Source organism: Zootoca vivipara, chromosome 12 (genome assembly GCF_965207765.1).
Source record: "Zootoca vivipara chromosome 12, rZooViv2.hap1.1, whole genome shotgun sequence".
NCBI classification, from domain to species: Eukaryota; Metazoa; Chordata; class Lepidosauria; order Squamata; family Lacertidae; genus Zootoca; species Zootoca vivipara.
The window spans coordinates 8,916,243-8,930,569 of record NC_142595.1 but is presented as its reverse complement, the minus strand read 5'-3'; the positions used below and the strand labels follow the sequence as shown (position 1 = coordinate 8,930,569).

Here is a 14,327-nt window from a genome sequence, read left to right as displayed (position 1 = left end):
GTTTAGTCAAAACTCTCCACTATGACCTGTCCATCTTGGGTGGCCCTGCATGGCATAGCTCATAGCTTCTCTGAGTTATTCAAGCCCCTTCGCCACGACAAGGCATTGATCCATGAAGGGTACCCTGCACATTGCACAGAATACAGGGCTCATGTAGTCCTCACAGCTTACGAAGAGTGAAATTAAGAAAGACACAGCATCATCCTAAATAAAGGCTTTATTGCCAAAAGATGCAGGAAACAGGTGTGTGTGGGTTTGCATGTGGGTCTCCCAAGATGCCAAGACTCTTCCCAGGTGGGTGGCACTCGGGTACTGCCCTCTCATGGTGCCACTCCTGAGATTTCTTCCAGATGGGTGAACGATGCTTGCCGCCTAAAGCCCATCTCAATCTCGTTGCCACCCCCCTGAGTGTTTGGCTGAAAAGCAGGAGAAAAAGGTAAATGGTTAAGGATAATGGGAGTTGTAATTGAGCATCACCTGTAGGATGCCCCAGTTCCCAAACCCGTCTTATTAGTGTCCACTTTTTCCTCTTCCTCTTACCTGCTCTTTTTGGGGGAGGCTTGGGCACCAGCCACAGCGGTGTGGACAGGAGATCCTGCAAGAAAGAAGGGATATTTGAAGCAGGGGAGAACTCAGCACTAAGGGATGCTTCCCCCTGTCCCATTATCTCCTTCCCCCTGTCCCGTTACCTCAGATAAACGTATCCTCCGCCTGGGCTCCAGTCCCTCCCGGGATGCGGCGGCTCCCAGGCTAAGTCGTTCCCTCGCTGCAAAGAAAACAGAGGCATCAGCAGGCGCCTAGCTCCCAGCCACGCTAGCCCCAGTCTGGGGCAGGAGGGTGGGGGACCTGGGAAGGGGCCATTTCCTCCTACCTGATCTTATAAATTTTCCCCACTTGGCCTCCCCCTTCGTACGAGCATCTTGGAGGAGGAGGAGGAGGAGGAGGAGGAGGAGGAGGAGGAGGAGGAGGAGGAGGAGGAGGAGGAGGCGAGAATAAGCACAACATGCCCTTGTTTGAGATCTAGGTAGTCCTGGACAGCTATAAGCCTAAACTGAAGCCCACCATCATGGCAGGCTACACTAAAATAGTAAAACTGAAGCCCAAACATGGAGAACTCTCTATTTCCCAAAAATATTTAGGTATGGACTAGTAGGCTGGTATAGATTCATGCAGTTCTGAAGCCAAAGTCATGGAGTCAGCTCCGGGGGGTGGGCTGTTCCCCAAGGCAATAGCCGGGGGGGGGGGGAGAGAAGTGGACCACCAAGAAACACTTCCCGTAAAACTACAGGAATCACTCTAAATCAGGCCTTCCTCCTCCTGCTGGCTGGCTGTCCCATTGCTGGCATGAGGAAATGGCAATCCCCACCCCTAGCAATGGGAGACCCACTTCTTCGCCTGGTGCAGTTCCACACACCACGTCCGCTTCTGTTGGAAGGAAGGACGTATGGGGTGGGGAGAATTCTGGGATTCATCTCCACAGAAGCATTCCCTAGCAGAGCCAGATTGCCCAATGGGCAGAGCAGGCCTATTTGGCCTATGGCCCCTGCAACAACGGATCACCATAAATATTCTTTGTTTTAGTGTTTGGTAAAACCAAAGACGTATCACAGCATACCTGAACATTTGCGGTTTCCCCCTGGCACCGCTGGGCTGTTGCTGCTGCTGGTGGGGGGGGTGAGGGTGGGGGTGGGCCGGAGCCTTCAGCTTTCCTGCCAAACCATGGCCCTGGGAGAGACGAAGGACATTGTATTTTCCTGGCATAAGCATCCACTCTAGGGCACCAGGGTCCCCTGGGCCCTCCCCAGTTATTTTCTTCTGGGACACAGCCCTGTCAATATTCCCTCCACCCCCCGTCTGCCATCCCAGCTCCCTCCCGCCCTGGCTGCTGCCCCCCCCCAGCCACATCCCTCCTTCTCCTGCGTGATCCTCATTCTCCTGTAGATCCTCTTTTCCCTGATGTCTACACACCACAAATAATTGAGAGATGCATTTTAAATAAAAGCGCACATTCTACTCATGTAAAAACACCAGGCAGGCCCCACAAATAACCCAGAGATGCATTTTAAATAAAATGACACATTCTGCTCATGTAAAAACATGCTGATTCCCAGACATTCCGCGGGCTGGACTGAGAAGGCGATTCGGCTGGATCCTGCCCACGGGCCTTAGGTTGCCTACCCATGCTCTCCAGACCAGACCTTCCCTTCTCTATGGTCCATCTCACCTCTCTAGGAACCAGTCCCACCACTTTGTAACACTTCACTTTCAAAACACCACTGCCTCTATATCCATTTCTTTTCTTCCTTGCCTAAACCACAGTTTGTGGTGAAGAAGGGAAATATGAACAGGAGCTTAGCAAGAGGTAGGTGTGTTTAACCCTTTCACACACACTGCGGTTCAAATGGAAACCATTGTTCACCACACACACACACACGAACACGCACACACATCCAGGACTTCCCTCTTGGTTACAGAATGTTATTTGGGTTCCAGAAATCTGCAGGCAGCATTGCTATTCTGCTTGTAGCTTAAATTGGGTCAGCAATGACTGGCTGCTGAATCTACGGTATGTGAAGCACCTCAGGATGCTCATTGCATGGTGTAGAACCTAAGGCTGAGTACTTTATTTTGCAATTTCCTTGGTGTTTTTTTTTAAAGGAAGCTTGTGTAATTATATGAACCCTCTTAGGGAGGGGAGCAGAATTTAACGTCCCTCCTCACATTTAAAAGTATTCTCCAATTTTTGCTCAGTTCCTCCTCCCTTTTTCCTCACCCCACTGCCATTGTCAGTATTCTTATTCTTATTTATTATTAGCTACAGAAACACCAAACCTCACTCTGGGAGCAGCCATCTTTTTTGTAGACTTCCCTTGAGGAAGAGACCAATAAAGCCTGCAGGCTTTGCTTTTCCTATTGAAACAGTGGGGCAGCTTGGAGCAGCTTGCAACATATATAAAACCATAATTAAACATTTTTAAACTTTCCTATATACAGGGCTGCCTTCAGATGGCTCAGGGGTCAGATAACTCCATAGCTTCAAACATTTGTCCCGTGAAAATAGGGACATCCTAAGGAAAAGCGCAACATTCTGGAATCAAATCAGAAACCAGGACAGCTTCTGCAAATCCAGGACCAACCCTGGGAAATAGGGACACTTGGGAGGGTCTGCATTTATTTAAGCTAACCTTCCCCATGGAAGTGAGCAAAACCTGTTTCTGAGAAAACAGGCTGAGAATTGCCTGCTAGACTTAGACAGAAGGTTGTTTAACTTATCTGCCTTAACTTTAGATACAGAGGCAGCTAAACATTTGCTTTCCGAAACATGACACAGCAGCTTTCAAAAGCAAAACTAAACACTGTATATAATCTTGTTTGTGTGGTGGGTCTATACACCAAACAAACGAACAAGCAGACCAACCGATAACCTCAAACTAAGGTTTCTATATCCTGTTCTAATCTGGTTGTCTTCATTTTAACTCTGCTTAGCAATATGCACCTTCCATGACCTTTAGGTCTCTCTGCTGACAAACCTCCCCGCTTCCCAGTCTACCCACTTTGGCCCATAAAAGTTTATGCCATAATAAAGTGGCCTGTCTTAAAGGTGACCTGGAGGGTTTTGTTGTTTTTCCTTCAACAGAGAGAAATATAGGGCCACCCCTCTGGAATCCCGAGGCGTTTGTTTCCACAAATCAGGACTGCGGTCACGATTTTGTAAACTGCAAAACGAAACCACACTCCACATTCGCTTGTGATCACTGTTGCTTTTGTTCGGGATAATTGCATATTTTAAAAGTGCCCAGTGTTTTGGGAATCTGAGCAGGCAAGGCTGCGATTCATGGCAATACCAGGAGCAGACCACGGTCTTTTGGCGGATGAACTGAATCTGCACACACACCATACATGTAAAGCAAATAATCCTGCGAACTGTAATTTACCATTCATGGACCTACAATTCTAGCACCCTTATCAAACTACTGTCCTGCGCATTATTTCTTTAGGGTGGGCAAGTGTCTGGTGTGTCCTGAATCTTGCAAACGGACATCTTTGTTTAAAACGTTGGCATTTTTGCTATTTTGACTAGATGTATTTAATGTATGTATTTTAGTGAGCTAGCTTTCATAGAATCATAGAATCATAGAATCTTAGAGTTGGAAGGGACCCAAGGGTCATCTAGTTCAACCCCCTGCAATGCAGAAATCTCAAGTTAAAGCATCCACTCTAAGGAAGGAGAGTTCACAACTTCCGGAGGGAGACTGTTCCACTGCCAAATAACTCTTACTGTCAGAAAGCTTTCCCCCCCCCCAAAAAAATGTTTAGTTGGCATCTCCTTTCTTGTACAGTGGTACCTCGGGTTAAGAACTTCATTCATTCCGGAGGTCTGTTCTTAACCTGAAACTGTTCTTAACCTGAAGCACCACTTTATCTAATGGGGGCTCCCGCTGCTGCCGCGCCGCTGGCACACGATTTCTGTTCTCATCCTGAAGCAAAGTTCTTAACCCGAGGTACTATTTCTTGGTTAGCGGAGTCTGTAACCTGAAGCGTCTGTAACCCCAGGTACCACTGTAACTTGAATTGTAGAGTTGGGAGGAAGTTATACAGCCCCCGAGCCGAGGAGATGAGTAACTATCTTCTTTGGCAAACACTTGTAGCTGAGTAAGATTGTCTTCCATAAACACGGTTTTAACAATGAGTCTGTAAGTGACTGTGGAGCAGTGGCGTAGCGTGGGGGGTGCAAGGGGGGCTAGCTGCACCGGGCGCAACATCTGGGGGGGCGCGCGCTGGCACTCGCAGCTCTCTGCCCCTGCCTGGCTCACGCAGCCTCTTTAACCCTATCGGGGCTTTCCCACTCGCCGGCTCCGAAATGGTGGACTTGCCGAGGCTGGAAGAGTTGGGTGGCAGAGGCATGGACAGCCCAGCCCTGATGCGGTTAAAGAGACACGCTTGCTGGGAAAGAGAGAGGCGGGCATGGCTGCGAGAAAGGGCAGCTTTTGAGGAGCCGCTGAAATGGTGTTGTTGCTGCTGCTGCCGCCTCTCCTGCTCAGGAGGCGGAGGTGGGGACGAGCGGGAGAGGTGTGTAAGGGGTGGGGGCTCGTCTCTTTCCTAGGGGGGAAAGAGGGGTAGGAGGGTGGTCGAGTGCTCTTGGTTTGCTTTATTTATGAGTTCTGTGTAGCAGAGGGGAGCTGGCACTGGAACTTTGTGAATCGGTTAAAATCTCAATTTTCATAGAATCATAGAATCATAGAATCATAGAGTTGGAAGAGACCACAAGGGCCAACCCCCTGCCAAGCAGGAAACACCATCAAAGCATTCCTGACAGATGGCTGTCAAGCCTCTGCTTAAAGACCTCCAAAGAAGGAGACTCCACCACACTCCTTGGCAGCAAATTCCACTGCCGAACAGCTCTTACTGTCAGGAAGTTCTTCCTAATGTTTAGGTGGAATTTTCTTTCTTGTAGTTTGAATCCGTTGCTCCGTGTCCGCTTCTCTGGAGCAGCAGAAAACAACCTTTCTCCCTCCTCTATATGACATCCTTTTATATATTTGAACATGGTTATCATATATTTTATATTAATTGTTAAAGTAAAGCCTCCTTGCTGGCTGCTTTTCGTTGATCAGTCCATGGAATGCACACACCTATTGTCTTATCTGATCTCTCCATCGCCTTTGAAGTCCGGAGCTGAAAACGATTTTCCTCAGTCTTAGAGTCCCATCTGTTACTCATTCATAAAATGTATAAGGTCCTTTTTCCTGCCCCCTTTTGATGACAGGACGGAGGAAATAACAATTAAATGTTGGGGTGTTTTGACCTTTTGTTTGAATGATAAAAAAGTGGTTTCCTTTAACAAGATCTACCATTTGAAGTGTATTCCACAGGATGCAAGGCTGTTTTCCAATCCAAACCTGATAGTGACTTTTCTCTTTTATTTTCTCTTTCCACCCTTTTCCCCATGCTTATCTCTCTCTCTTTCCCCACACTCCTCCTCCTCCCCCCTAAATTCCTTTTAGGATTTTCAGTTTTCGCCTCACTCCCCCCCTTCACGGTGTTTCCCTCTCAAACTGGTCCTCCTTTTCTTCTATCTCCCCCCATCCTCATTGCATCCTTCTTCTCTCTGCCCCCCTTTGCCACACACACACACAGAGAGAGAGAGAGAGAGAGAGAGAGAGAGACTTTGTTTGTCCCCCTGCCCCCTTTCCTCGCATGTCAGAACTGGAGCTTGAATAAGTTCTTCTTTCTGCTCTGCTACAATATAAACCAGGGCCGGCTCATCGTAGACCCCCGGTGGCGCAGGGCACCATGGCGCCGGCCCGCCAGGAGGGTGGCGCGAGCTGCGCCCGCCCGCCGGTCCGCTGCGCATCTGCGCGCGGCGCCCACCTGCCCACCGCGCTGGGAAACGGGGCGGGAGGGCGCCGGAGAGATTGCGCTGTGTCTGCCCGCCCGGCGCGCAGCAACGCCGCGCCCACCCACCCACCGCGCTGGGAAACGGGGCGCCATAGGGCGCCAGAGAGATCCGGCGCACCATGGCGACAGGGGCGCTAAAGACGGCGCTGATATAAACCTACCCTTCACATTCTTGAGCGCTGTTCTTTCATTCACTCCCCTTTTTTTGCATGCTTCTGTTCTATAGCTGCAATATCAGCTCTCTCCCCCTTCAATACATACTTCAATACAATAAATCTCTTGCTGGTTGGTGCTGATTCAAAGTCTCTTGGAGGGCACCAGGTTGACAAAGGCTGCTTTACACAGCTGTGACAGTATCAATGCAACAGGATTTTAAAAATAAAAGGGGGGAGGTTCACAACTCAGTGGTAGAACACATGCTTTGTACACAGAAAGTCCCAGGTTCAGTCAATGACACAGAATCATAGATGGCACGACTATAGAATCATAGTTGGAAAGGGACCCTGAAGACATCTAGTCCAGTGTTTCTCAACCTTTTTTGGGCCAAGGCACACTTGTTCCATGGAAAAAATCACGAGGCACACCACCATTAAAAAAGTTAAAAAATTTAACTCTGTGCCGCCCTATATTGACTATATAATTATGACTGTAAGAAACACTTGCCAATTGCTGTGTTGGTTGCAATCTCCTGTAATAAGGCTTCACAAGCCGCTGATTTCTCTGCCAGCACAATCCTTTGCTCAGCAAGTTTCAGGTTGAGCTCATCCAGCCAGCTTCTTTAAGTTTGTCTAAATTTTAGCTTAGTTTGTCTAAATTTTGCCGCGACATGCGGCGACGAGAAGGGCGATTTGCATTGTCACGTGCCTGGCGGCCGCCAATATACAACACTGACCCGCTGGAAAGGAAGCCGGCCGGGTCACGACGCGGGCGCTCACCCCGCGTCGTGACCCGGCCGGCTTCCTTTCCGGTGGGTTAGTGGTGAGTATTGGCGGCCGCCAGGCACGTGACAATGCAAATCACCCTTCTCGTCGCGGCACACCAGCCAGCATCTAGTGTGCCGCGGAACAGCGGTTGAGAAACGCTGATCTAGTCCAACCCCCTGCAATGCAGGAATTCAAAGACCACTCAGATAACTTTTTTAAAATGTGGATCTTGAATTGAAGTTGTGCCCTGCAAAGTAACACTTACCATACATCTTGCATTGCTAGTCTTTCCAGCCTGAATTTGTAATAGCAAATATCTGCCTCTCATCTCATAACAGCTTGCCATGCAGCTGATGAAATGGTTCATGAAAGCCACAGTCTTGTGGTACTTTAACGACAACATGTATAGATTTGCTTCTCTAAAAAATTTTGTTTATGATTTTCGTTTTACGGTAATTTACTTTTATATAAGTACGGTAGTTCTTAACTTTTTTGTTTCTCACATTGAGGGACTTGTTTTGAAGCTGAAAAGCAGGCTATAAAACAATTAAAAATAAGAAAAACCTCAGGTGTGAAAATACCCAAAGTTGACACTGACAGTACCAATAGCTGCACTCAGGTCAGTAAGTTTTCCCAGTTTTTTGAGGTAAAATTAGGTGCCTCGGCTTATATTCGGGTCGGCTTATACTCGTGTATATACAGTATGTATAAAGTATGTTGCGTATGTAATGCCACCCCTCACAAATAATTGCATTTTAGGATTTATTTATTTTTTTAAAAAAATAGCTTTTCTTTATATATACACTGCCTCCCTATTTAGGATGCATTTAAAGGAAGCTTCCCTTGGGAGAAAGCAAAGTATAAATATTTCTATATTAACATTATTAGTAATGTGTGTGTCTAACAATAATGACAGGAGACACACATACATGCTGTCTCCCAGTTCAATACATGATTGAAGGAAGCTTTACTCCCCTCAGGAGGGGGAAGATAGATTTCTATTTAATATATTCCTATTTATTAGGTGCTCTTGTGTGCATCTGTAATAATAATTATAACAGACACATACATGCTGTGTATTTAGGGCACATTTGAAGGAAACTCATCACATGAGAGGGGGGAACAGGCTTCTATTTTATATACTATATTTATTAGCCACCATTATTATTATTATTAGTCATAACTGACATACTGTCTCTCAATTCAGGACACAAACTTGAATGAAGTTTTTCCTCCGCTCAGGAGGGTGGAAAAGAGACATTTCCAAATTACATATTCCTATATTTTAAGCCATTATTATTATTAATTATAATGTATGCTGCTAAAACTGTGTTCTGTTTGAGAAAATAAATCAGAAATTGTTTTATGACTTGTTTTCACAATTTTTTAAAAATAAATTAACAATTTCAAACTCTGTGCTTTTCATTCTGTGTTCAAACATCTGTGTTTGAAATATGATTGGCCGGGGGGGGGGGGGGCAGAAGGTGATCTCGCCTAGGGCGCAAAAAACCCTAGCACCGGCCCTGACCATTGGTTGGTCACTCATGGTTGGACCGAGTGACGAAACTCATCACTCAATAAAGTGTTTGAAAATAAACTTGTATTTAGATGCATTTTACTTTAATTACACCATTATTTTCATAACAAACAATACATGTGCTTAGGGGGTAAGGGTTTCTTTAACTAATCCAGTGGAAGAGACTTGAGTGCTAAAATCCACGGGTTAGGGGGCGCAAATTACTTGCCTTGCCCCGGGTGCTGACAACCCACGCTACGCCACTGCTTCCAGTCAACCCATACAAAGCGTGGGCGCACGTCTCTCCGGAGGGGCGAGATCCCGGCCAGTCCTTATTTACAGGGGGCCATATTAATAAGAGAAATGAGGGCTACGTGAAGAGGGGGTGCTTGTGAAAAAATGTGAACCTATATTTCATATGCACTAAGATGGGGGGGGGTATTTTCTACAACAGGGGGAAGGAGATAATGGGACAGGGGGAAGCATCCCTTAGTGCGGAGTTCTCCTCTGCTTCAAAGATCCCTTCTTTCTTGCAGAATCACCTGTCCGCACCACTGTGGCTGCTGCCCAAGCCTCCCCCCAAAAAGAGCAGGAAAGAGGAAGGGGAAAAGGTGGACACTAATAAGAGGGGTTTGGGAATTGGGGCCCTCCTACAGGTGATGCTCAATTACAACTCCCATTGTGCTTGGCCATTTCCCTTTTTCTCCTGCTTTTCAGCCAAACACCCAGGGGGGTGGCAACGAGATTGAGATGGGCTTTAGGCGGCAAGCATCATTCACCACCTGTCTCGAAGGAATCTCAGGAGTTGCACCGTGAAAGAGCAGCACCCGAGTGCCACCTACCTGGGAAGAGTCTCGGTATCTTGGGAGACCCACATGCAAACCCACACACACCTGTTTCCTGCATCTTTTGGCAATAAAGCCTTTATTTAGGATGATGCTGTGTCTTTCTTAATTTCACTCTTCGTAAGCTGTGAGGACTACATGAGCCCTGTATTCTGGACAATGTGCAGGATACCCACGTGATATAGAAAAAACCTGCTCCTCTTCCCTTATCCAAGAGCCCGTATAGAGTCCTTAAGTGGGTTCTCTATCGGTGGGAGAAAATAACAGAGGCCAGCCAGAGAATATTGAGAAGCGAAGCAGCTAGTAAACCTGATCTTTATTCAGCTGTTGCAAAAGGGTCCCCACTCACCACATGCAGCAGGGGGGAGGTACCCAGAACAATGGTGCGCAAGCCCTTATATAGACTTTTGAAATTGCCCACCCTGTAGCTCAAGACCACCCCCCAAAACATCATACATACATCACAGAAGGAGGCGGGTCTACAGCAGAAACACATCACAAGAGGCGGCTACAGCAGAAATCCTGTTGGCCAGGATATCTGTTAATGGTCACTGGTTGCTTTACCTGCGCAGTCAGGCCATTCTATTGTGACGGTAAATACTTTAATTCCTGACCCAGGTCACAGGCTCACCCTATTCATACACAAATATGCCCTTAAAACAGGATTTTTAAGCAGAAAGACAAAGAGAAGGCTTTCCCATTTCCTCCCTCCTTACAGAGAAATATATTGAGGTCACTTTGGGAGAGTCAAAATGACTTCAGGATTGCTTTCTGTACTATTTCAGACATGTGGCTTATATACTTAGGTATGTGTTTTGTCTTCTGATTAGTGCAGGTGCCCCAGAAACAATAGCCAATCAGAAGCATCGGACATTCGGCTTCCGAAAAACGTTTGAAAACCAAAACACTTCTGAGTTTTTGGCATTTAGAACCAGGGTACCACTGTATAAGCACTGCGGTTTTCCATAGTGCCCTGCAGGGGTCAGCAGAGTCCAGTATTTCACATGCTATTTGTCCATTTCTTTACACCTGAAACCAGTGGTCCCACAGTGCTGGGTTTATTCAGGTTTTCTCAGTCCATCTGTATTCATTATTTTAATGTTTCCCTAGGGGGAGAGCTCTACTTATTCTTTCCCTCTCTCTGTTGGTGTTCCTTCAGGGCTATGTGTGGAGAGCCAGTGTGGTGTAGTGGTTAAGAGCAGTGGACGTTTAATCTGGTGAACTGGGTTTGATTCCCCGCCATAGCTGCCAAGTTATCCCTTTTTTAAAGGGATTTTCCCTTATGCTGAATAGGCTTCCTCGCGAGAAAATGGAAAACTTGGCAACTATGTTCCCCACTCCTCCACATGCAGCTGCTGGGTGACCTTGGGCTAGTCCAGGCATCCCCAAACTCCAGCCCTCCAGATGTTTTGGCTCCTCTCTCTCTTTTTTTTGTTGACATAATTTTTATTGGTTTTCTATTTACCCCCGCAAAAACCCTTTACAACGATTGATATTCACCATTCTCAACAAATTTTACAATACAGCTTTCTTTCTACATATATTCAGTTCAAATTTGGATTATTTGCAGTCTTTTGTAATTTAAGATAAAATAACTTTGCGCAATTATAAATCATTATACATCATATTGTGAATCATGTATGTTCCTTGCGATTCCATTTTTGAATATTACATTATTGTGAAAGGCTTCTTTTTTGTGTGTTTATGTATTTGTCCATAATAATGACAATAAAAATATTTTTTGTACCAATTGTGCCGACTCTACTGATTTGTTCTTTTAATTTTCAAAGTGTTGTCTCAATATATTCTATAAATTTCTTCCATTCCTAATTCAAAACTTCCTCTCCTTCGTGTCTAACTAACCCGGTCCATGTGGCTATGGCCGCATATTCCATTATTTTTTGTCTCCACTCCTCTACAGAGGGTATATGATGCTGCTTCCATACTTGGGCCAGTAGCAACCTACCCCCTGTGGTGGCGTACAAGAACAGTTTTTGATCGCATTTTTTAACATCATCAGTTACCATCCCCTTTCTACCCAATTCCTATAAAATGCCCACTGTTAACGGAAAAATCTGAGGGCTCCCTTGGACAAAACAAGACTCCAGCCAAAATATCAGAGCAAAACAGCAGCCAGTAGGCTTGGTCTTGATTAAGGATGGACTGTCGCGACAGGGCCCCACCTGCAACGAAGTGAAGCAAGATGGAGACCCCGAACAAAAGGGGTCTTCCCTTTTTATGTGCTCCCCACCACCAAGATACACCCCTAAGTCTACGTCACTAAAATGTCACCAAGACATCATCACAAAAAAGGAGGGGTTCAGAGGTAGTAATGTGAGTACCTGGCCAGGTGTTCCTGGCGCCTTCTCACCCCCTCCCTTCTATATTTCCTCAGGTCAAAGGGAGGTGCACAGTCATGAGGAGGGTGATGGTTGTCCATTGACTTGGGCTTGGTCCGAATCCACATGAAGGGGGAAATCCATTGTATAGGAGATGGTCGGCTGTCTGGCACAGTTGGAGGTGGAATTTCCTTGTTTGGGAGGAGGCTGTGTACATGTTGTCCCGCTCACCAGATTATGGCTGTTTCTCCTCCCAGTATCCCCCCCTTTGATACAGTTTAATATACAGACTGAAATAAAGATGGAATCCAAAGAACCCTGAGTCGTGAGTGTTTCATTTTAGATGTACAGTATGTGGATAAACGGTCTGTCCTTGACAGTAATGGGTTAACACATTCAAACACTTTGGGTTATAGGCAACTTCAAAAACCAGTCAGTAATCACCTGAGGTAAGTGTAGAAAGGGTTTCTTATAACGTTGCAATGTCCAGTATATGATGGGTGGAAATATATTTGGGATGTAGGAAGCTGTCAAAGTAGGTTCACCCGGTCTACCAATTGACGGAGAACAGACATGGGAAACATGCTGATAGAGCTGTCTATCCGGTCTACCCATACAAAGAGCGGGAGCGGGAGCGTGTCGTTCCGGAGGGACGAAGTGTCGGCCAGCCCTTATTTACGGGGGGCCATAAAAGAAAGGAGGCTACGTGAAAGAAGGGGTGTGCTTGTGGAACTGTGTAAACCTATATTTAGTGTAGAAAGATTGGGGGGGGGGTAATTCCTACAACACCACTTGTTTGTGATTTTTTGGCATTTATTTTCCCATCTATCCTCTGCCGCTATCTGTGCAAATATTTCTCAAAAACATAATCGTTCCATTTTTCCATATTCCACTTAGCGTTTTCTTTTCATCCTAGAGCAATAGCTGCCATTCTAGCTAAAATCATGATCTTATACAACTCTTGATTGTTACTTTTTACTTTATTATTTCCCAATATTCCCGAAAATAGCAAGTCCCTATTAATTTCTATGTTTATTTGGAATAGTCCAGAGATTACCCTTATGATCCTCTGCCAATATTCCTTAACCAGATTGCATTCCCACCACATATGTGAATAGAATCCTTCTTTGCGACCGCAATGCCAGCATCTGGGGCTAAATCCTTTCACTATGTACGCCATTTGTGCCGGGGTGCTATACCATTTTAGTAAAAAAATTCTACTTAATTCCTTATACTTTTCTATTTTGATATTGTTTATATTCTTCATCGTTTCTTGTGCTGTGTTTGAATGAATCATACGTTCCTGCTCCCATTTAATCTGGATTATCCTCGTCAATCTGTCTATGTCTTTTATCATCAGTTTATATTGCAGGTAGGTAGCCGTGTTGGTCTGACGTAGTCGAAACAAAATAAAAGAATTCCTTCCAGCAGCACCTTAGAGACCAACTAAGTTTGTCATAGGTATGAGCTTTTGTGTGCATGCACACTTCTTCAGATACACTGAAGCAGAAGTCCCCAGACACTTATATATAGTCAGATGGTGTGGGGGAGGTATTATATCAGTTTATATATCAGCCCTGCTCCCCTTTCTCCATTATTTGTCTTTTGTTCAGCACCATATCTATTTTCATTTCTGTCTTCATTGTCTCCTCTGCTCTTCCTGTTTTTATTAAATCATAAAGTCTTTCTACTTTCAGCCAATATTGTTTTCCTATTTTTTTCTAAAAGAGCTTTTTTTGTAATTTAATTCCCTTCTTCGTCAAACTTATCTTTTAATTTATAGAATCCCTGATCTTCTAATTTCTTCCACCATCCAAGTTCCCTTTGGCCCTTCTGCATATATTTTAATGGCATGCACCTGTGGCTGGTGCTTTAACACCTTTATCGCTTTTGGGAGGCATTTTAAATTTCACTCTCTCTCTAATTACTTTGGTTTTCTTGATGCAGTCTCTCCCTTTAAATCCCCTGGAGCCCCTGGTCTGCTCTCCTTCTGCCCCTTTTTATCAGCTTTATCAGCTGGTTTGCATACCCAGAAATACATATAAATCCGTTGTTACAGAAATACAAGGGTAAACATCAGTTATTAGTTAGATCCAGTCCTATGTCTACACCCCCCAACTCCCAAAGTCTGGAACCAGTGCTGCTGAGCAAGAGCCAGTGAGCTTATTTTGTGCTGCACATTGAAATGTAAAGTTTTCACCGCCAAACGTTGCAGAGCCCCTCTCCCCCCCCCCACATTTGGCACCACTTTGGAGTGAATCAGACGCTGGCAGATTTTTGGCGGAATCCTGACCCCGTGGGTTAG

At 45.6% G+C, this 14,327-nt stretch overlaps 1 long non-coding RNA gene across 1 annotated transcript; it reads right to left on the bottom strand.

The window, feature by feature from the left end:
- Positions 1-202: 202 nt before the first annotated feature.
- On the bottom strand, positions 203-3,746 carry LOC148683773 (uncharacterized). The gene is made up of 4 exons (XR_015946690.1): positions 3,607-3,746; positions 690-766; positions 541-595; positions 203-416 (listed from the first exon to the last, which is right to left on the bottom strand). It is a non-coding gene; the product is annotated as an uncharacterized LOC148683773 (long non-coding RNA).
- Positions 3,747-14,327: the final 10,581 nt, after the last annotated feature.